The sequence below is a fragment of the Chiloscyllium punctatum genome, chromosome 30 (genome assembly GCF_047496795.1).
Source record: "Chiloscyllium punctatum isolate Juve2018m chromosome 30, sChiPun1.3, whole genome shotgun sequence".
NCBI lineage: Eukaryota > Metazoa > Chordata > Chondrichthyes > Orectolobiformes > Hemiscylliidae > Chiloscyllium > Chiloscyllium punctatum.
The window spans coordinates 25,332,163-25,353,457 of record NC_092768.1 but is presented as its reverse complement, the minus strand read 5'-3'; the positions used below and the strand labels follow the sequence as shown (position 1 = coordinate 25,353,457).

Here is a 21,295-nt window from a genome sequence, read left to right as displayed (position 1 = left end):
AGCCATCAGACACTGGCTTCATCTGTCCTAAAATGAAGACATTAAAAAAGGTAATCCAGCCATTTATCGCATTGTGCTATTTGGTATCTTGCAATGCATAAATTGTCTGTTGTGTTCCAAATAGTTAATGACATCTGCATTTCATAGGTTTTTATTACTGAGAAGTATCCTAAAATATTCTGATAAGGTGACAGCTGATATAAGATTGCAAAATAATTTAGCTTTACTCTGTTTTTCTTCCCTGTGTTTCTCTATCCTTCCTTTTTTTTCTGCACCCCCCACCCCCTCAGTCTCTGCCTCTCTTAATGGTCACAGCATTGAGTACAGGGTTGGGAAGTCATGTTGCAGCTGTAGGCCACTTTTGGAATATTGTGTGTAATTCTGGTCTCATTCCTATCGGAAGGATGTTGTGAAAATTGAAAGACTTTCGAAAAAATTTACAAGGATGTTGCAAGGGTTGGAGTGTTTGAGCTATAAGGAGAGGCTGAATAGGCTAGTGCTGTTTTCCCTGGAGCATCAGAGCCTGAGGGGTGACCTTATAGAGATTTATAAAATCATGAGGAGCATGGATAGGGTAATTAGACAAGGTCTTTTGACTGGGTTACGGGAGTCCAGAACTAGAGGGCATAGGTTTAGCATGAGAGGGGAAAGATTTAAAAGGGACCTAAGGGGCACCCAGAGGGTGGTGCGTGAATGGAATGAACTGCCAGAGGAAGTGGTGGAGGTTGGTACAATTACAACAATTACAAGGCATCTGGATGGGTATGTGAACAGGAAAGGTTGAGAGGGATATGCGCCAATTGCTGGCAAATGGGACTAGATTAACTTAGGATTTCTGGTTGGCATGGATGAGTTTGACTGAAGGGTCTGTTTCTATGTTGTACATCTCTATGACTCTTCATCTGTCCCTCTGTTCCCTATGTCTGTTTCTATCCCTCCCTGCCTCACTATCTCTTCATGTCTGGCTTTATCTCTCTCTATCCCTCCCTCTGTGTCTTCATCACTTTCTGCCCCTGTCTCTCCCTCTATCATTCTCTGATCCTCTCTCTCTCTCTCTCTCTCTTTCTCTCTCTCTATTTCCCTCTTTCTCTGTTACAATGGTAAGATACAGCTATGATAGCCTGAGTGATGACCAATTGGTCTGATTCTCTCTCTCTCTCTCCAATGGGTACTACAGAAACAGCGGTGGATTCAGAGGTGACGGGACCATCAGCCCCTGTCATGGGGGTTGTCGGGGGCAGTGTGGTCCTGGACTGTGAGTTGGTCATGACCAAATCCCCAGAGAATATGGAAATCCGCTGGATCAGCATGGCCTATGGCTATAGCTCACCTATCCATACGTATAAGGAGGGAGCAGACGATTTGATTTTCCAACCCCTCGGCCTACAGAGACCGGACAGAACTGTTTCTCAATGAAGTGGCACAGGGGAATCTCTCTCTCAGGCTGAAGGCTGTCCGAGTCTCTGACAGGGGACAGTACAAGTGCTTTGTTGCTTCTGGCATCAAACACAATGAGTTCAAACTCATGCTGGATGTGACAGGTCAGTGACCATTTTTGAAACACTATTTTTGACCTTCTCAGGGGCAGGTTTATTGAGGTGAAGGATAAATGTTGACCCAGTCCCTGGCAGAACACAAATAGATTGAGGCCCCATCAGGGTTGACCCTGAGAGGCTGTTTCTGCTGATGGAAAAATCTAGAACACAGGGACACGGTTTTAGGATAAGGGGATGGTAACTTTGCACTCAGTCAGGGGGAAAGCTCTTCACTCAGAATATTGGGAACCTTTGGCAGCACGGTGGCACAGTGGTTAGCACTGCTGCCTCACTGCGCTAGAGACCAGGGTACAATTCCCACCTCAGGCGACTCTGTGTGGAGTTTGCACATTCTCCCCGTGTCTGCGTGGGTTTCCTTCGGGTGCTCCGGTTTCCTCCCACAATCCAAAAATGTGCAGGTTAGGTGAATTGGCCATGCTAAATTGCCCGTAGTGTTAGCTGAAGGGGTAAATATAGGGGAATGGGTCTGGGTGGGTTGCGCTTTGGCGGGTCCGTGTGGACTTGTTGGGCCAAAAGGCCTGTTTCTACACTGTAAGTAATCTAATCTAATCTTTGCCTCACTGTCTCATTCCACTGAAGTGAGAGGAGACCATTCGGTCCCTCCAGGCTGCTCCACTCTTCAATACATTCATTTTATATCACAATTATGGCTGATCTTGAACTCCATTTCCACATATAAGATTTTCTCCCCAGACTCCTGAGTATCATGAATAAAAATATTTCTGAGTTCAGTGTTCACAGACTGAGTATCTCCAAATCCTTGAGGTAGAAGGTGTTTTAGCTCATCTAGCCTGAGGAAGCAACCTGTGATAGATTAAATATTTGTTGAGCAGAGGTATTAAGGGATATGAGCCAAAGGCAGTGGGTGAGGCCACAGGTTAGCCATGTAACAGTCTCAAGGGACTGAATGGCCTGCTCCTGTTCATATGAAATTCCTCCAGAATGCTTTCTGTTCAGATGAGTTCACCTCTCACACTTCCAACCTCCAGAAAATACAGGCCCAGTCCATTCAATGCTCACAGAGCAATCCTCTTGACTGATGAATCAACCCATGCACTCCATCTGGTGCAAGTATTTCTATCCCCAGAGAGCTGGGGATGATCAGTCACTGAATACATCTAAGAAAAAGGTTAATATATCTTTGGAAGCTGAGAGAATGAAAAGAACATGCGGATGGAGTGGGAATGTGGTGTTGAGATGGAGAAACAGCAATGATCATATTAAGCAATGGGATAGCATGAGGGATTGAATAGACCACTCCAGCTCCTCTCTGTATTAGCTTCTTTGCTTCCCACAATTCATCTGGTGGAATAGAGTCATCAAGGCTGGCAGTAGATAACAGATCTTCGGCCCTTCTGCACCATTGGCCCAAGTCCTCCTTTGCTTTGTTATCACAAATATACATCAAAATACTTCCACACGCTATGGGGGTTTCTGCCTCTACTACCCCTGTAGGCAGTGAGTTCCAGATTCCCACCTCCCTCTGAATGAAAACATTTTTCCTGACAAGCCCCCGAAACCTCCTGCTCCTTGCCTTAAATCCAGGTCTCCTGGTCACTATTCCCTCCAGCAAGGGAATGTAACCTACCTAGGCACCTCAGAATTATAGACATCTCAATCATCTCCCCACTCTCCTCTGCTCCGAAGAAACCAACCCTAGTCTATCCAATAATAAAACAAGAAAACTGCAGATGCTGGTGATCTGAGACAAAAAGAGAAAATCCAGGAGAACCTCAGCAGGTCTGGGATCACCCATGCAAAGAAAGCAGTGTTATTCTTTTGAGTCCAGTGACTCTCGATCAGAACAGTTAGCACTTTGGAAAAAGTGCTTCCTGATGAAGGACTTATGACTGAAATGTCGATTCTCCTGCTCCTCAGATGCTGCCTGACCTGCTGTACTTTTCCAGCACCACACTCTTGACTCTCATCTCCAGCATCTGCATTTTTCTCCCAGTTATGCTGAAGCCCAAATTTGGAGAAGGGGTTGGGTGAAGTGAGTGGATAAGTGGAGATGGAGTCCATGTGAGTGAGAGAGAGAGAGAGACGCAAGGTGTCTGTAAATAAGGAGGTTATGGATAGAAGTCAGGACAGACAAGAAGTGATAGTAAGAGTGATGAGTGAGGAAATAGGTGAGCTGTACTGAATGCAATGCATGTATGTTGACAGTGGGTCTAGAATTCTGTGAGCATGGGTGTCTGTGCTAAAAGCAACACATGTCAGAACAGACCTGGTGTGGGTGGATAAAAAACATGGAATGATCAAAATTATTAAATTTGATATTAAGTCTTAGAGGCTGCAGTGTTCTCAAATGGTAATTGAGACACTGTTCTTTCAGCTTGTGCTGAGGCTCTCTGGAAGACTGCAGTGGACAAGCAAAACAGAAATGTTCCAGGATGGTGTGGTGAAGGGGCAGGCATCTGGAAGCTTAGTGTCATTTTTATGGACAGAAAATAGATGTTCTGCAAAGCGGTTGCCCAGTCTGCTTTACGCCTCCACAGTGTACAGGAGACCACATTGTGAACAGCAAATACAGTAGATTAGACAGAGTGATACAGGTAAATTGCTGCTTCACCTGGAAGGTATGCCTGGCACCCTGGATAGTGAGGAGGGGGGAGGTGAACAGGCTGGTGTTAAATCTTCTGCAATTGCATGGGAAGGTGCCTTGGGTGTGGGAGGGTGTTGGGAGTGAAGGAGGAATGGACCAGTGTGTTGCGGAGGGAATGGTCCCTGTGGAAAACTGACAAGGTAGAAGAAGGGAATATGTATCTGGTGGTGGAATCTGACTGGAGGTGATGGAAATGGCAGCTAATCTTTGGATGCATAAGCTGGTGGAGTGGTAACTGAGGAGTACCATTGTTGTGGGAGGGAAGAGAAAAGAGGTGTGAGGTGAAGAGCAGGAGACAGGTCAAACATGGTTTAGGCCCTGTAACCCACAGTTACAGGGAATCTTTGATTGAGGAAAAGGGTGGACATTTCAGAGGCAGCCCCCTGTGGAAGGCGATATCATCAGAACAGATGTGATGGAAGTGGAGAAACTGGAGCAATGGGATGGAGTCCTTACAAGAGGCAGGGTGAGGATGTACAGTCATAGTAACTGTGGGAGACGGTGAGCTTGTTCGTGGCCAGCCTATTCCCCAAAAAACAGAGTATCAAGAAGGGAATGGCTGAGTCAGGGAAGGACCAGGTGAAGGTGGCAGTCATGTGGAAATTGAAAACTTTGCAAGGGCCATTCCTTCTAGGAGACTCTGATCCACTTCCTCTCCATTCCCAACATCTCCCCACACCCCCACATCACCTTCCCTTGTAATTGCTGAAGGTGAAACATCAGCCTGAATACCTCCTCCATCCTCTGGATCCAGGGCTCCAAACCTACCTTCCAGCTGAAGTAGTGATTAACTGCACTTTACCGCTGTATTTACTGTTCATAGTGCAGTCTCTTCTAATTTGGGGAATAAAATCGCAGACTGGATGACCACTTTGCAGAACACCCAAGTCTTGTCCTGACAAATTTTACCTCAGTTGACATATTCCCATATATTTCAAGATCTGTTATCATATTATTTGAATTGCTATCATACAACTCACCCATTTTCTCCTACTCTTTGCTCCTATGATCTCTTATTCAGCTTTTCTGCTGTCCCAGCCTGCTATCCATAATCTCCTTATTTACCCAACTCTTTCATATCTCTCTCACTCTCTATCTCTGGCTTCATCTCCACCAATCTGTGCACTTCCTATCTCCCCAACTCCGCTCCTGTCCCCCAAACTAAACTTTCTCTTCATCATAAGTACTAGTGTTTCTGAACTTCTGATGAAGTGTCACCACACATGAACAGGTAACACTTTTTTCTTCCCACAGATGGTGCCAGACCTGCTGAGTTGTTCCAACAATTTTTGTTCTTTTCCCCAATCTATCCAATCTCCCTTCACAAATATACCTCTCCAAAAAAAAAACTCCACTGCACCCTCTCCAGTCTAATTACTTCCATGTTCGAATGTGAATTCCACCGCTGAACTCTTAATGTTCTTGCAGTTTTTTGAATCTGGGGAATACAGATCCACAGACTAAATGATCCTCTTGGAGAAAACATGTTTGTTCATCTCTACACTAACAGCAGGACCCCATTTTCTTAAATGAATGCAAAACTTTGTAGTCAGTTAAATGTTTTTGCAGAGCTTATGAACTTTAAAATGTCCCTTTTTTTAAAAAAAATATGAAGCCACTTTGAAGGCCTGGAAACAGTTCCTGTTGGTGGAAACCTGCCTGGTGACTAATTTGACAAGTGAGTAATTTCTGTCTGGATTGCCCTTCTCTCATCTGTCTGAATGGGGTTTCTTCCTCCCTCCTCCACTTCTGTGCCCTGACTGATCAAACCCTGGTTACCCTATGTGAGGGGACTATGAAAGCACAGGTCAGCTGCAATCTGACCGAGTGGTGTAGGGAGGTCATGACAGGCTTTGCGGCCTACTCCCCTTCCTGATGTCTCTGTGATTGCAGGTACAGGCCGCCAGCCCAGGATCGAGGTGGAGGGCCAAACAGGCGACGACATCAGACTGGGCTGCAGATCCGAAGGGTGTGAACATGACAGCCCAGCAGCAAACCACGTACCAGCCAGACCCTCAGGGGCTGTTCACGGTCAGCAGCTCCATTGAGATCCCCAAGCAGTCCCCCAACAAGTACACTTGTGTCATTAACAATGTGATCCTGAAGGAGACACAGGAGGCTCACATCCAGATCGCAGGTCTGTCACGGTGAGAAGAGACCTTCCCAGACATTCAGCGTGCTGGGGGAAAAGACTTGAATCAGATTGTGGACAAATGTAATATCCCAAGGAAATGCTGTGATTGAAACAGGCTCCTTGTGGCCCTGGGTAGAGACAATTGGCAAAAAAATAAGCCTCTCATGGATACAGCTTGCCTCTTATGGCAACAAAAGGCATTTCAACGGGATGGAGGGAATGATGGAGATTGAGGGAGAGTGAGAGGCTGCGACAGAAAGAGAAGAAGAGGGTGTGATGGAGGTAGAAGGAGAGCAGGTGATGCAGGTTTGGGGAGGGAGTGAGTGAGTGAGTGTAATGGAAGAGGAGAGTATTATAGACTGGGTCAGACCACTCAAAACATTCTTAAGCAGGCAGCCCAGACCATAACTTTGCAATTTGTTTCAATAAGTGTACAGTGAAAATTATCTGGATTAAGTTAGCAAAGTTGAATACCAAGTTTTAAAACAGACAACAACTTATTCACAAAATTACGGAATGACACACAAAGAACAGAATAAAGAACTCAGTCTATCTAAACTATACTTAATTGTGCTGTTGAAACGTGTGGTGCTGGAAAAACACAGCAGGCTAGGCAGCATCTGAGGAGCAGGAGAATCGATGTTTCGGGCATAAGCCCTCCTTCAGGAATGAAGAAGGGCTTATGCCCGAAATGTTGATTCTCCTGTTCCTCGGATGCTGCCTGGCCTGCTGTGTTTTTCCAGCACCATACTTTTCAACTCTGGTCTCCAGCATCTGCAGTCCTCACTTTCTCTTAATTGTGCTGTTCCAAATATGCACAACAGTCCCAATAAACAAACCCCTTAAACACAGTAAAAATGAAACAAAGATTTATAGGGTGAAGTTAGAAGGGCCGAAGCAGAGAGAGTCAAGCAGCCTGTTTCCACAAAGCCCACTGCTGAACTCCTAACTAAAGTTCTGAACTGAATTGCTCTGCTAGAGAGCTGGCCACATCCCCTTGACTTGTGCAAGTTACTTCCCAAAACATAAATGCTCTGGCCTAAAGTCTCATCTGTTTATGGATAAACATATCTGTACCAAACATATTCGATTCGGAGCCTAATTGGTTTATGATCCCTCTGAAAAAACCCAAGGACACAGTATCCCTGAGAAAAGGAACAGCCTTTCAAGTGGGCAGACTTTGAGTTTGCGAAAAGGAAGGGAGGTGATTGACAGAGATTGGGTAATGGAAAGAGAGAGAGAGAGATAGTATAACAGAGGTTGCAAGAGGGAGGTGGGGAGAGACCAAGAGGGGGGAAGATAATAGAATGGAGGTTTTGGAGAGGGAGAAGAATAATGGAGGGAGAGAGGCTGATGGAGGGAGAGGGGTGATTGAAGCTGGGTACAGGGTGTGACAATAGGTTTCTGTTCATTCCAACAGCTGAATGGTTCATTTTCTCACTCTCTTCTCTCTTTCCCCTTTCCCTGTTCTCCATCTCCTCTCTCTCCCTTTGTATCCCCATTCTCCCCCCCTTTCCCATTCTCTCACTGACTCTTTCTCCCTCCTCCCCCTTCCCTCTTCCCCCCACCTTACCCCCACCATTTCCTCCTCCAGCTATTTATCTCATTTTTCTCTCTCCTCTCTCTGTCTATCCCACCCCCTCTCACTTTTCTTCCATTCCTCTCCCTTTATTCCCTTCTTCTGTTTATCTCAATACAGATTCCTTCTTCCCCTTTGTTTCCCGATGGGCAACAGCGTTCTGGATTCTGTTTGCTCTGACTGTTGCAGCAGTCACTCTCACAGTGTGGAACCATCAGAAATTACTGAATAAAATTCAAGGTGACAAACTCTGCTCAAACATACAGAACTTCTTTGAAGAAGTAATCATAAACCAAACCTAATAATTTATTAAAAGAAACTAAAACAGTGCTGGAAATACTCCACAGATCAAGCAGAAGCTGTGGAGAGAGAGGTGGGGTGTGGGAGAATAGAGTTAGTGTTTCAGGGGGAGTAGAGTTTATTTTTAGTGAAGAACCTTTTCATTACAGTCTGACTTTGACGGTATTTCCTGAGGTCATGGTGCCCATTGGATTCATTAATTTATTTGATTTTCTTTTCCAGGCCTCAGGAAATCTGAAGATAATCTCAGTAAGTGATGTTTCTTCAGTCTGTGGGACATGTTACTCTGACTCTAGCTGTTGAGGAATTTCACTCTCTCACTTTCACTGTTTCTGTCCTGAGAGGGCTCAGACCCCTTTCTGTATGTTGCTGATCTCACCAGTAACCAGGAGGGTCCCTCGGTCTGTTTCTGCTGATCCTTTCTGTGAGTATATCCTTTTCTTCACACACCCCTTCCCCACCAGATTCTCTATCTCATTCCAAATTATCCTCTTCCGCCAGTACAGTACCTCTCAGAGAGTGATGTTCTGTCTCTGTTTCCTGTTTGCAGAGGTATGTTGTCACAGTGGTCCCATAATGCCTCCTTCAGGCAGGAAGTTGTTAAACTGTGTTTAATTTCTCCCTGGGTGTTTGTTTTGAACAATCATGAGTGAGTGGGGTCAGGGCTCACACAGAGCCATGAAGGCTCTTCGTTTTGCTTTCATTTAATGAGATGGTTTTGGCAAGTTGCTGAGCTAAAGGCTTGAGTTCTCTGCTGCTAGAGTAAAGTCTTACACAGTTAGGCTTCCTCTTAGAAATCAAAAGAGGCAGATTATTTATTTCTTCTGGACTGGAGAGGGACTGCACATGGGAATCAAAACGATTTCACTGAATTGAATTTTTCCAAAGGTTATGTTTGTTGGATGCTGTCTATGTTGGAACTCCTATGATGATTAGTGTTTAAATAATACACCATTTTGTTAACCTTATTTCGATTGAAATACTTATGACAATTCTTCTTTAACTGTGTTATAAGAATAAAGTGTGTTTTGATTAAAGCCTAGTAGCAGACCAATCAAAAAACAGCACCTTATGCTTGCTATAAAATAAATATAAATTTAGAGTTGAGGCTATCTCCTTCCAATTGGGTGGGGGTGGGGGGGGGCAGTGTCTTTTCTGGTCTCTCTCTCAACTCTCTCCCCTGTCACTTTCCACTCCAACCCTTTTCTCTTCCCACTCCCTCTTACCCTTTTTCTCCCCTTCCACCTCCACCTTCTCTCCCCACTTTTTGCTCTGCATCGCGCTCTCTCTCTCTTCCTCTCTCTCTCTCTGTGTCTCACCTGTCTCTCCACCTCTCATTCCTGTGGTCTCCCCGCTCTTTCTCCCTCTTTTACTCCCCCCTTCTAAACCTTTTTCTCAACCTCTCTCTTCTTCTCTCCCTCCTCCTCTCTCTCCCCCCCCCACTCTCTCACCTTCTTCTCTCTCACTTCCCCTCCCTCTTTCTTTTCCGCACCATTTCTCTCCTCCTTCCACCCTCAGCCCTTCTCTCACTCATCTCTCTCATCCTCACACACTGCACACTCTGCCCTCTGTCCTACACATACCTCTCTTCCAATTCCAATTGTACAGGACCATGGTGTAACCACACCTGAAGTACTGGGTGCAATTTCTCTCCTTACTTGAGGAAGAATGTTCTGATTATGGAGGAAATATAGCAAAAGTTTATCAAACTGATTCTTCAGGAGAAAGTGAGGACTGCAGTTGCTGGAGAGATGATTTGAAAAGTGTGGTGTTGGGAAAGCACAGCAGGTCAGGCAACATCCAAGGAGCAGAAGAGTTGATATTTCAGGCATAATTCCTTCATCGGAAATGCTTGAAACTTTGACTCCCCTGCTGCTTGGATGCTGTGCTTTTCTAGCACCACACTTTTTGACTCTGATTCCTGAGGAAGCAGGGCTGGCAGATGAAGAGACTTTAGATTGTTGGAGGATATATTCATTTGGAGTTTAGAAGAATAAGGTTGATCCTTTAGAAACCTATAACATTCTAATAGGACTAACAAGGTAAATGCAGGAAGGATGGGACAGTCAGAACCAGTGAAGGGACATAGGGTAAGCCATTTCGGACTAAGATGAGGATAATTTTCTTCCTCCCAGAGGTAGTTGAGCCTGAGGTAGAAAGCAGTCAAGGCCAAAGCATTGTACCATTTCAGGAAGGAGTTGGATATAGCACTTGGAGTTAAAAGAACCAAAGGAAATGAGGGTAAAAGTGGGAATAAGAGAGTGAGTAGGATGATTAACCTTGGTTATAATGAATGGCCTTCACTTCCTAATTTCTGTGTTTCTGTTATTCTGTGAATATGGCCCCTGCCAGCTCTCTATCCCCATCCTTCTCATCCTCTGTCCGCATCTGTTTCTACCTTCTCTCTCTGTCCCTCTCTCTCCTTCTCTCTCTCACACACATCAACTCCCTTACCCCTCTCTCTTCCCCTCCCTCTCTACCCCCCATCCTCCTCTGTCTCTGCCCTCCTCTCTCTCTGCCACCACACTCTCTGTCCTCCCCTCCTCAGTCGCTACCTGTCTTTCTCTCTCTACCCTCTCTCTCCCTACCGCTCTCTTCCTCTACCCACTCTCCTTTCTCCCCTTTCTATACCTACCTCTCTCCCCCTCTCCCTCCCTTTCTCTCTCAGTCCTTCTCCGTTCTACCCTCTCCTTCTCTCCACCTCTGCCTCCCTCTCTTTCCTTTGCTAGTATCATTCCCCATTCTCTTTCCCCATAGTTCTGCAACTACATTTTGTCCTTTTTAAGTTTATGTGTGTATTCCTGCAGAAAGTTTCTGTTGAATCCCTATCCCCTGCCCTTACAGACAGTAGTTGGAGATCACAGTAACACAGCATGTTTTAAAAAAAATCTTCTGGTAGCTCTCTCTTATTTCTGTTTCCATTGTTTGGAATCCATATCCTCTGTCAGTAACCTTCTCCCCAGTTTCTCTGCATTTTCTCAATTTAGCAGGGATTGGGCCTCTCTCCTTTCATCCTCTCATCCTCCTCAAATCCTTCTTTTCCTTCCCTCCTTCCTCTGCCACTTCTCCACTCTGTTTCTCACTCTTCCCTCCTCTTTTCCCTTTCCCCTCCCTTCACTCACTCCTGCTCTCTCACCTAATCAATTACTCCTTCTCTCCCTCTCCTTTATTCCTTCCTTCCCTTGTTTTCCAGCCTATTGTTTCCCCACTCCTCTCCCATTCTCCTCATTTTCTTTCCCCCTCCCAGTCACCAACTCCCCTTCTGTTCTTCTTCCTCTCTTCCTCCTCCTTTGCTCCTTCTCCTCTCCCCTCTCTGAATATTTTCCTTTTAAGACTCCTTTTAGAGTCAGAGAGAGTGGGCGATATGATCTGGGTGACACACACTGCTCTGGGGATGGGACAGGGTTCAGTGCATGGGGTAAAGGGCCACTGCTGATTTAATGTTTTCTTTTGACCCGTTACAGAATGTCAAAGACTGCTGGAAGTTAATGGTGAGTAACCCTTAGTAACTGAGACCTAGATATGAAGGAAATCAGCAATCCAGTGATGTGGAAGTGTATCAGAGAGTGGACTATTTGTGAAACTGCAATCCCGAGTCTTGTGATAAAACAGACAAAAAATAGATTGTCTGAGTCATACAGCATGGAGATAGATCCTTCGGTCCAACTCATCCACGCCAATCAAGTTTCCCAAACTAACCTACTCCTATTTGCCTGTATTTGGCCCATATCACTCTAACCTTTTCCCTATCCATGTAATTAGTTCACAGAGAATTAAAAGCAAAGCTAGAAATTATTTCCCCTTAGTGCATGTTTTTTACAAACTTGTTGAAAGAGTCCAAAATTATACTTTGAAATGAAATTAAATAATTATTTGGAACAGAAGAAAATTGATGGATAGGTTGCAGGTTTTCATGCAGAAACATAGACAATAGGAGCAGGAGGAGGCCATTTGGCCCTTCTAGCCTACTCTGCCATTCATCACCACCATGGCTGATCATCCAACTCAATAGACGAATCTTGCGTTCTGCCAATAACCTTTGATCCCATGCACCCAACTGCTATAACAAGCTGCCTTTTGAATACGTTCAATGTGTTGCAATCAACTACTTCCTATGGTAATGAATTTCAAAGGCTCACCACTCTTTGGTGAAGAAATTTCTCCTTACCTCCATCGTAAATGGTCAATCCTGAATCCTCCCCTGGTCCTCGACTCACCCACCTTCAGGAAAATCCTCCCTGTATCTACCCTGTCTCGACTTATTAGTATTTTATAAGTGTCTAAGAGGTCCCTCCTCCTTCATCTGAAATTGAGCAAAAACAATCCTAACCTAGTCAATCTCTCCTCATATATCAGTCTCACCATCCCCGGAATCAGCCTGATAAACCTTCACTGTACTCCCTTGACAGTAAGAGTATCCTTCCTCAGAAAAAGGAGACCAGAACTGCACACAAGGTTTGAGGTGTGGCCTCACCATAACTGCAACCACACATCCCTGCTACTGTATTGAAACTTCTCACAATGAAGGCTAACATATCATTTGCCTCCTTTATCACCTGCCTCACCTGCATGCTTCCCTTCAGTGACTGGACCACAAGGACACCCAGGTCCCGCTGTACACTCCCCTCCCAATTTACAGCCATTCAGGTAGTCATCTGCCTTCTTGGTTTTGCTTGCAAAGTGAATAATCTCACATTTATCCAAATTACACTGCAGCTGCCGATGGTTGGCCCACTCGCCCAGCCTGTCCAGATCATGCTGAAGGATCTCTGCATCCTTGTCACTGTTCACACTCTCGCCCAGCTTGGGTGAGTGTGATGAGGATGCCGAGACCCTTCAGCATGATCTGGATAGGTTGGGTGAATAAGCAAACTATAAGTGGGTAAATAATAGGATTGATTTGCATTTCTGTAACACTATTTACATTCTGAGGATGTCCCAATGCACTTTATCAAAAAATGAGAAAACAGAACAAAATAAGAATCAGGAGCAAGAGTGGGCTACTTGGCTTGGGCCGCACCATTATTCAGGCTGATCATGACGGATTTACTTTCCATGACTATTCCATGTAAAGACTCTACATTTTAATTTTTTTGTATTTTGGATTGATGGCGGTAAAGAATTCAGAATACTCACAACCTTTTGAGTGAGGGAGTTTCTCCTTATCACAGACCTGAATGGGAAAGATTGGTTTCAGAATGGGAAGTGAATTAGGATTGAGAATCTGAAGTAGTAGGAGACTGTCAATTACAGTGTGTAAATTGTAATAGACAGTTTCTCTCCAGATAATCTTCAGATTAACACACGCTCCTCCTCCTCCCCCCTGTAATTGTGTGAATCACACACCTTTTTTTTAAAATCAGGATAAGTGTCTGTGAACCAATAGTTTTCACAATTAATCCTCTTCACAATTCTATAAATAGCCAAATAAAGAATTGGCTGCTATACGTTAGTATCCTCTCAAACTGGAGCAGAGGAACAATGCATTCCTTACAGCACAGTTTTCTCTAATTCAACACTCTGTGACTAGCTCCCACATTCTAACATGTAAACTTGAGGTCACCTGACCCTCTGCTGCCTGTGTTTTCACTTATCCCAAGTCCCACTCTCCTGCTTGCTGACCTACATTGACTCCCAGTTAATTCTTAATTTCTCACGCAATTCTCCAATCCCATCAAATCCTTACTGTCACTACGCTATGAAGATGTAGGTGTATCTTTGAGAGAGTTAAATGCAGCAGAACTACTAGACACAGCACCAAGTGTTCTCATTAAGGCAACAATGTATGTAACACTGGGGTGAACAACTCGATTAGTTTGTTGCCTGGAGACAAAAACAAATTTGAATTGGGCAAATCAATTTAAATTATACCCCCAAAAAAAACAATTTCCAATCAAGTTTGAATTGAGTATATTGACAATCTTAAACACCAATGACACAAACCGAATCTCTGGGGTATAAGACTGGGGGGAAATTGAACAGTTAAGAGGAGGACTGCGAAGTCCTAACATGTAACAGATTGCTTGAAAACAATTCTCTCTTAAAAGTACCTTTTCGATCAGTAACCTGTAATGCAGAAATTCCTAACAAGGAGAAAAGAAGACACAGAAAGATCAGAAGATAAGAACCTAAAGCTGCCTGATTTTGAGATAAGAAGTGTTTTGTAAAACTTAATTGTGAGTTTCATTGGACTAGTATTATAGAAGCGAAGTTGAGAGAAAGAAATTGTAAACAGTGGTTAGTTAATTATTCTTTGTCATACTTTAAGAAATAAAGTTGTTAATTTTTACTTTACATAGTTCTTGGCCACTTGAATTTTTTCGAATTACTGCATGGATAAATCTTTTTTATGTTGCTGGTTTTAAATTAAGCAGGAGAGTTTAACCCATATCATGACACTACTCTGTAACTCCTCCAGCCCTTCAATCCTGCAAGATATCTGTGCTCCTCAAATTCTGTCCTCTAGCACACCACAATTATATTTGTTCCTTCATTTGGAGATACAGTGTCAGCTGCCTCAGTCCCAAACCCTAATCCCCCACCACCATCTCAATTTCCTCCTAAAGAACTTTGAAAAAGCTTTGATCACCTTACGTAACATCTCGCTGTGTCACTGTCTTATTTTTATTCAGGATACATGTATGAAGGATTTTAAGATTTTTAACAGAAAAACAGGCATTCTATGATATAAATTGTAGTTGTGTAATATAGATGTAGTGTATTTTCTGACAGGTGAGCAATACTAGACTGGATACATAAGGACGTAACAATGTAGGAAATAGGAGTAGGCCATCTCCTCACTCAAGATAATAAGGTCATGGCTGATCTTTTCATGATTTGGAGATTTCAGTGCAGCGCTCTGAAAGCTAGTGTTCCAAATAAATCTGTTATACTATCACCTGGTGTTGTGTGATTTTTAATTTTGATCTTTTCAAGGACTCAGCTCCGCTTACTCACCCACTTATCATAACCCACAATTCCTTTCCTGTTCAACAATCTATCTATCTTTGCTTTAAAAACATTCAGTGAAATAGTCTCAACTGCTTTACTGGGCACAGAATTTCAGGCATCATAACCCTTTGGGTAAAGAAGTTCCTTCTCAATTCAGTTTTAAATCTGCTCCCCCTTATTATGAGATTATGCCTCCTGGTTTGAGTTTCACCCACCAGTGGTGCTTCTATCTCCCTGCTTCTATCTTATCTATTGCCCTCATAATGGAAGACTTGTATCACCAAGTTTGTATTCAAAACAAAATTTCTAAACTATATTCCCCTTCCAAAAAAGTCCCAAGTGAATTAATGTTTGGTTTTTTCAGTGACATTTCTGGTCCAATTGATGTGAGATTTAAATTACCTTGCTCCCCATATGATAAATTTTGCTCCTTTCTGTTTTTCTCTTTAGAATCTAAGAAATCTCAGCAGAAGTTAGGCAAGAGATGATTCCCAAAACTTCCTCACTCTGGGATTAGAGTTTCACCTCCTGTTCCGCACTGGTTCCTTCATTTTAGAAAACACTGGCATGAAAATAAAATTTGTTAATGAAGTGAAGTCTGTTGAGTGCGATTTATTCAGACCATTCCAATTCTCTGTTTCCTTTTAGAACAATGTTCAGGCATGTTCTGTGCATGAACACATAATGAAAGGAACCTCACTGATCAGTATTTGTGATTTTTTTATGTTTGCCTATGGTAATGTAGAGCCAAATAGAACAGAAAGATATGAAGATCAACAATATGTGATTGTTTACCTTTACTCAATCCAAAGGGGTGTGTGTGTGTCTATGCACATTATTAAGGTAAAGCCAATCACTCCCCACTGTGGCTCGCTCTCCAATCCTTACCTCACTATGAATCGTGATTTACTTCAACTGTTGTCCTGTTTGAGAGTATTGTGGATGATTAATCTTCTTCCTCCTTTTCTGTTATCTTTGCAAAGTGGAACAGGATACGGAGCTATGCAGGTAAAACGCTGAGTGCAGCAGAATCTGTGTGTTTGTATCTGTGCAGTAGCGCATGGGCAGGCTGTCTGTCTTCGTCACCCTGTTCTGGCTGACCAAGAACCTCTCCCACCCCTGTCACCTGCAATTGGCTTATCAGAAGGATTTACAAGATTGCTTATTAATCTGGCCATGTTATGACAGAAACTCCATGGGATGCAAGTTGTGAAGTGGAACTTTACCCTGACGTTTCTGGCCCAGAGGCAGTGAAGTTTATTCACTGTACCACATGACCTCCTCAGGGGTTAACTCAACAGTCTACAGTCACTTTTGCTGACATCAATCTTTATTCCGGTAATTTTCTTTTAAACTATTTCTCAAATTCTCAAACTGCACTGGTGGAATTGGAATTCACCCTCTCTGGGCTTTGGGTTCAGCAACGTGGGAAGGCAATGCCCAGACAATTAAGCACGAAAACCAAGTAATGGTCTGGGGACCAGGGTTCAAATCCCACCATAGCAGATGGATGCATTTGGATACAATTAAAAGCCCGGAACGCTGATTGTCAGGAAAATACCATCTGGTTCACTTATGCCCTTCAAGGAAGGAAACTTATCTTTACCCTGTGTGTGGCCTACATGTGACTCCAGACTCTCAGCAATGTTACTGACTCCTAACTGCCCTCTGGACAATGAGGGACAGGCAATTAATGGTGGACTGGCCAGTGACACCCTCATCCTGTGAATTAATATGAAATGAAGCACTACATACTGGGGAAAAGACCCCCACCCCCTATTTTATAAAGCACGAGAGGAAAGTGCTAATTCGTTCAGCCATCTTTGATGTGGAGATGCAGCAAGAACTGTCAATTTTTATTCTCAGAGCAGATCCTGATTGGTCGGGGAGATGCCATGAAAATGCAGCAGAGAATATGTACTGGATTAGTGGTGCTGGAAGAGCACAGCAGTTCAGGCAGCATCCAACGAGCAGCGAAATCAACGTTTCGGGCAAAAGCCCTTCATCAGGAATAAAGATAAGCTAGAGGAGGGTGGGGGTGGGGAGAGAGTAGCATAGAGTACAATGGGTGAGTGGGGGAGGAGATGAAGGTGATAGGTCAAGGAGGAGAGGGTGGAGTGGATAGGTGGAAAAGAAGATAGGCAGGTCGGACAAGTCAAGGAGACAGTAAGTGAGCTGGAAGTTTGAAACTAGGATGAGGTGGGGGAAGGGGAAATGAGGAAGCTGTTGAAGTCCACATTGATGCCCTGGGGTTGAAGTGTTCCGAGGCGGAAGATGAGGCGTTCTTCCTCCAGGCGTCTGGTGGTGAGGGAGCGGCGGTGAAGGAGGCCCAGGACCTCCATGTCCTCGGCAGAGTGGGAGGGGGAGTTGAAATGTTGGGCCACGGGGCGGTTTGGTTGATTGGTGCGGGTGTCTCGGAGATGTTCCCTAAAGCGCTCTGCTAGGAGGCGCCCAGTCTCCCCAATGGAGAGGAGACCACATCGGGAGCAACGGATACAATAAATGATATTGGTGGATATGCAGGTGAAACTTTGATGGATGTGGAAGGCTCCTTTAGGGCCTTGGATAGAGGTGAGGGAGGAGGTGTGGGCACAGGTTTTACAGTTCCTGCGGTGGCAGGGGAAAGTGCCAGAATGGGAGGGTGTGTCGTAGGGGGGTGTGGACCTGACCAGGTAGTCACGGAGGGAACGGTCTTTGCGGAAGGTGGAAAGGGGTGGGGAGGGAAATATATCCCTGGTGGTGGGGTCTTTTTGGAGGTGGTGGAAATGTCGGTGGATGATTTGGTTGATGCGAAGGTTTGTAGGGTGGAAGGTGAGCACCAGGGGCGTTCTGTCCTTGTTACGGTTGGAGGGGTGGGGTCTGAGGGCGGAGGTGCGGGATGTGGACGAGATGCATTGGAGGGCATCTTTAACCACATGGGAAGGGAAATTGCGGTCTCTAAAGAAGGAGGCCATCTGGTGTGTCCTATGGTGGAACTGGTCCTCCTGGGAGCAGATACGGCGGAGGCGGAGAAATTGGGAATACGGGAGGGCATTTTTGCAAGAGATAGGGTGGGAAGAGGTGTAATCCAGGTAGCTGTGGGAGTCAGTGGGTTTGTAAAAAATGTCAGTGTCAAGTCGGTCGTCACTAATGGAGATGGAGAGGTCCAGGAAGGGGAGCGAGGTGTCAGAGATAGTCCAGGTAAATTTAAGGTCAGGGTGGAATGTGTTGGTGAAGTTGATGAATTGCTCAACCTCCTCGCGGGAGCCGCTCCCTCACCACCAGACGCCTGGAGGAAGAACGCCTCATCTTCCGCCTCGGAACACTTCAACCCCAGGGCATCAATGTGGACTTCAACAGCTTCCTCATTTCCCCTTCCCCCACCTCATCCTAGTTTCAAACTTCCAGCTCGTTGGATACTGCCTGAACTGCTGTGCTCTTCCAGCACCACTAATCCAGTATTTGATTTTCAGCATCTGCAGTCATTGTTTTTACCCCGCAGAGAATATGTACCCCTCTCATCCTGCATTTCACCGAGCCCCTTCCAGCACTTACTTCTCTCATTAAAGCACTTAAATTCCCTGTCCCCTACCCACCGTTTCTTATATAACACCCCACTCTTTCGACCCCACCCCCACCCATTTCTTCTTCCTTCCCTTCCTGACCTCCTATCCCAACTCCTGTTCTTGTCCCTCTCCTTTCCCTTCCTTCCTGTTTTCTTTGAATTGAATTAGCTTTATATTGGGTGCTCAAATGAGTACAATGAAATGTCTGAGATAACATTTCAGGTAGAGTGAATTCTGAGGAAGGGTCACTCCACCCAAAACATTAATTCTGATTTATGTCCACATATGCTGCCAGACCCGCTGAGCTTTTCTAAGAATCTCTGTTGTTGAAAGTTTATAATTTGCCACTTACAGCACCATCTTGGGTACAATCTTAAAGAACAGAATAGAGAAATGTTCCATGACAGAGAAATACAAGAAGCAAAGTTTTAAAAAAGACAAACAGCACAGTCTCTCCGACAGCAGACCAGCGGAGGGCGGAACTTCACGTGTTCTGACCGCTGGGCTACTCCCGCTACGCTCTGAGCTGGGCCGCTGCTCCCCGGAGACCATGATCCTTAACCCTCCCCCCTTCACCCTCCCACTCGCCACCTCTCTGACAGTGTTATTTGATCTCTCCCCCAGCTCCAGCCTCTCTGACTCTGGATCCGAACACAGCCCATCCCCTGCTCATCCTGTCTGAGGACCGGACCAGTGTGAGACTCGGAGACACAGAGCAGCCGCTCCCTGACTCCCCGGAGAGATTTGATTCCTGGGCCTGTGTCCTGGGATCAGAGGGATTCACATCAGGGAGACATTACTGGGAGGTGGGGGTCGGGGAGAAGACCTGGTGGATTCTGGGAGTGGCCCGAGAGTCTGTGATGAGGAAAGGGGGGATCACCCCGAGCCCGGAGACTGGATTCTGGATTGTGGGGCTGGTACCCAGATGTGGTTATTTAGCCGCCACCTCCCCCTCACCAACCCCCCTCTCCCCGAGTGTGAATCCCCGGAAGATCGGGGTTTTCCTGGACTATGAGGGTGGACAGGTGTCATTTTACAATGCGGACACCATGTCCCATCTCCACACTTTCACTGAGAGGATCTTTCCCATCTTCAATCCGGGAGGGAATGACGACGGGAAAAACTCCGCCCCGCTGACAATCTGCGGGATTAAAGGGCACTGACAGATCCATCCCATAATTTCACCCCGTCCCCCTGCCTCCTGCCAGCTCTAAACTGATGGGGGTCGGTCTCAGTCTGGGGGAAAGAGGGAGGGGGAGAGAAGAAACAAATAGAAGCTCAATTGTAGAGAGGGACTGACTGGGTAGAATGAGCTGTGAGCTGCAGGAACCCGGGGACCTTCCTGCCTGTAATGTTGCTCCACAGGCGGGAGGTGGTACTACATGACGGTGTTGGAGATGAATGTTAATGAGAATGTGCTTGTGTTGGACTGGGATGGACAAAGTTAAAAATCACACAACACTAGGTTTTAGTCCAACAGGTTTATTTGGAAGCACTAGCTTTCAGAGCGCCGCTCCTTCATCAGGTGGTTGTGGAACTGGACCATAAAACACTGAATTTATTGCAGATTACAGGATCATGCAACAAAATAAATTATTGAATCATCTTTTAGAATGGGTTGCAGGTTTTGTTACTATGTAAATCCCAGAATTTCTTTTAAGTGACATTCTCAAGATAACTTAAGTTTTATTTAAAAAATGTGACCAGACTGGACTCAACTGGACTCACTACATAAATGCAGTGGCTACACGAGAAGGTCAGAGACTAGCGATACTATGGCAAGTAACTCACCTCCTGACCCCCAAATTCTATCCACCATCTACAAGGTACAAATCAGGAGTGTGATGGAATGCTCCCCACTTGTCTGGATGGGAACAGTTCCAACACTCAAAAGAGATTGACACCATCTAGGACAAAGCAATCCGCTCGATTGGCACCACATCTATAAACATTCAATTCTTCCACTACTGGTGCTCAGTAGCAACAGTGTGTACTATCTACAAGATGCACTGCAGAAATTCACCAAAGATCTTGAGACAACACCTTCCAAACCTATGACTACTTCCATCTAGAAGGACAAGGGCAGCAAGTACTTAGGAACACCACCTGCAGGTTCCCCTCCAAGCCACACACCACCCTGACTTGAAAATATACTGCCATTCCATCACAGTCATTGGGTCAAAATCCTGGAATTCCCTCCCTATTGGCATTGTGGGTCAACCCACAGAAAGCGGACTACAGTGATTCAAGAAGGCAGCTCACCAGCACCTTCTCAAAGGCAAATAGGGCCACAGGGCCTGTCTTGGGCTGTAAATTTTCTTTGTTCTTTCTTCTTTAAATAGGGATGGGCTATCAATGCTGGCCAGCCAGCGACACCCAAGTTCCCTACAAATAAATTTAAAAATCTCAGCTCAGACAATACAGCAAAGATGTGAGGTCAGAGTCTGTTGATATCCCAATCTTGAATCAGACTGGGGGGTTCTATTTCCAATGTGGAATTTACTAAGTATTACATGGATTGACTGCCAGCAGACTGTGCATTTTTTGAACAAGTACCTGTAAATATGATTCTGCACAGACAAATTCACCCTATAGATTTGTGTGTGTGCAGGAGAGAGCGATTGA

The 21,295-nt window shown here is 45.0% G+C and overlaps 1 pseudogene; it reads left to right on the top strand.

Moving 5' to 3' along the window:
• Positions 1-1,164: 1,164 nt before the first annotated feature.
• Positions 1,165-20,048, top strand: LOC140455113 (butyrophilin subfamily 1 member A1-like; annotated as a pseudogene).
• The last annotated feature ends 1,247 nt before the right edge of the window (positions 20,049-21,295 follow it).